This window comes from Tiliqua scincoides, chromosome 7 (assembly GCF_035046505.1).
Source record: "Tiliqua scincoides isolate rTilSci1 chromosome 7, rTilSci1.hap2, whole genome shotgun sequence".
Taxonomy (NCBI): Eukaryota; Metazoa; Chordata; class Lepidosauria; order Squamata; family Scincidae; genus Tiliqua; species Tiliqua scincoides.
In genome coordinates, this window is record NC_089827.1 from 7,470,702 (window position 1) to 7,473,591 (window position 2,890).

A 2,890-nucleotide genomic window follows, 5' to 3' on the forward strand; every position below is an offset into this window, starting at 1 on the left:
CCTTCTTTCAAGGGCCCTGCCACTGTCTGTAAACTTTGAGAACTCATGGAGAATAGGGAAGGAGCCCGGAGACAAGCGAATGTCCCTATCATTAGAAAAGGGGAAAAGAAAGATCTGGGAAATTCAAGACTGGTCAGCCTGATTTCAGTTCCAGGAACGATCTTGGAACAGATGATTAAGCAGGTCATCTGTGAGTACTTGGAAAAGAATGGGGTGATTTCTAGGAGCTAGCACAGGGTCAAGAACAAATTGTGGCAGAGAAATCTCATCTCCTTTGATACAGTGACTAGACTGGTGCACTGTGGGAATGAATACCATAGGCATGCCGTACCTAGATTTCAGCAAAACGTTTGACAAAATCTCCCGTGATATCATGGTGGATAAAATTGCAAAACGTGGGCTAGATGCTACTATGTTTAGGTGGACTCCAAGCTGGTTGAACAACTGTTCCCAGTGAGTGCGATTAAATGGCGCTACATCAACCTGGAGGGAAGTACTGAGTGGAGTGCTACAGGGATCTGTTTTGGGCTCTGTGCCATTCAGTATTTTTATAAATGATCTGGTTGAGGGGATGGTTATCAAATTTGCAGAAGATGCAAAGCTGGAGGGGGGTAGCTAACACCCTGGAAGACTGAATTCGGATTCAAAATGATCTTGACAAGCTCCACCAGATGAGGTTCAGCAGAGATAAATGTAAAGTCTGCATGTAGGAACCAAAAAAATCAGATTTGTGTTTGGATAGACACAGCTTCAACATCTTGTCATGCAATGTTGCCTGCAGAAGATGAATAAGAATGACGTGTAAAACCAAAGACCTAATTATTTTGCTATAACTTGTATTATGTGAGCCAGTGGTGTAGCTAGAGGGGGTGCAAAGCATTAAGTATTGCAGGGAGCCTCACCGCAGCATGCCAGAGGCCCTTCCCTTCGGAGCCAGGCATATGCCTCCTTTTTGTCCCACTGCCCAGAATGGTTCCAAAGGGAAGGGGGAGAGGCCTCTTGCACGCTGAGTTGAGGCTCCCTGCAAAACATAGTGCTTTGCACCCCCTCTAGCTACACCACTGATGAGAACAACTGAGTTTGTTCAGAATTTCCATTCCAACTTGCTTGATGTTTCTTGATGAACAGCAGTAGACTTTCAGCAGTGTTCTTGGTTTACATGTAAGGCTGCAACGGAGCTTATAGACATGCATGTACTGTCACAGTCTGATTCTACTCATACTTTTTCAGAACCAAGTCCATTTTGGCCTTACTCACAGGTAAAGGCGAGAGAAACCAGTGATAATGAAATAAAAATACATAACGCCACTTTCTGCACTTCTCATTTTTGTAAAAAAACAAAAACAAAAACAAAAAATTTCAAAATCTGCCAAAAAGTCACACGGTTTTATTTGGCTTTTATTATTTAATGAGGGGTGCATGATAATGGCTGTGGCTTCATCTGCTGACACTATACCACCTATATCACCTACCTAGGACACTTTAAAAGTGCTTATAATTATAATGTAAATACTGAAGAAAAACATTTATTACCATCTCGACACCTTCCTCCAAGCTAGCGTACTTACTCAAGAGTAAGCCCCTTTAGATTCACTTCCCGGTAATGATATAAAGAGCCTAATCCTATCCAATTGCACTACTGATGCAGCTGCAATGCAGCCCCAAAGTAAGGGAACAAATCAATGTTCCCTGAACTTGAGGGTGCTTCCTGACTACCCCCCCACCCCACTGCAGGATGCAGCGCGCACCCTGATGGCATCGCTGCATCAGCAAGGGGAAGTTGGACAGGATTGGGACGAAGGATCGGGCAACATGAGGGGTAAACTTTGCTGCAGTTCTGGAGGACTTTGCAGTAGAACAGGGTGACCAGACTTCCTCTTTTCTCAGGACATGTCCTTGTTTGTAGCCTCATGTCCTGGAAAAGAACTTAAATGTCCTCCTTTTCCCTGTTAGCAGGCAGCGCATAGCTTTCTTGTAGTTAATAAATTATATGTCATATAGTTTTAAATTTAATAATAAGCAATGTAGTGTTTAAATGAACCACATGAAATCCATATATGAGTGTTTTCAACTTTTATTTTGTCACATCCTACATTTTTCTTGGATGTCCTACGTTTAGGGGTGCCTTGTCCTCTTGGGTGTTTATGACACCTGGTCACCCTGCACTAGAACAGAGGTGGCCAACTTTTTAACCTTAGGACTCCTGGACCTTTAACGTTAGTGTAAGGGTGGGCAAACTTTCCACTTTAGGGATCCTGGACCTTCAAGAATTGTATAGAAGACGGAATTTCAGCAGGTGCAGCTTCTCATCAGTGAGAGATCAGTGAGATGAGAAGCTGCACCTTGCTGAAATTCCCCCTCCTGCACAATTGCTAAAGGTCCAGGAGCCCTAAAGTTGAAAAGTTGGCCACTCTGCTAGAGAAGCAACTGCAGAAGCTTATAGATGGGAGCAACTGGTGTGATGGTGTGAACCCCTAAAGATCTGCCCTAATCCCAACACTCAGAGCAGCCAAAGGAAATCTACAGCCAAAAAACAACCCCTCCTCTTTTCGGGGGCTGCAACAGGCGTGGACAGAAGATGCACACAAAAGCACCCAACTCTCCAGATCTCTCCACTACGGTCTTGCAAGAGAGAAGCTGGGATCACAGCACATGCGTCCTGCTCTGATTCTTGGGAGATGTAGTTTCCCCTCCCTTCCTCCCTATTGCTTTCTCCATTGCAATGCTAGGGAGGGGGAGCAGGAAGCAGGGAGGGACTACCATGCCCAGCATGCACCGCGGCAAACCTTCCCCCCCACCCCTCCCCAGATGAATGACTAATACAACATGTTGTCAGGCTGATGTGTGCTGCGAGTAACTGGAGGGCTGCCTTCCCCTTGGAGTCCTTTTT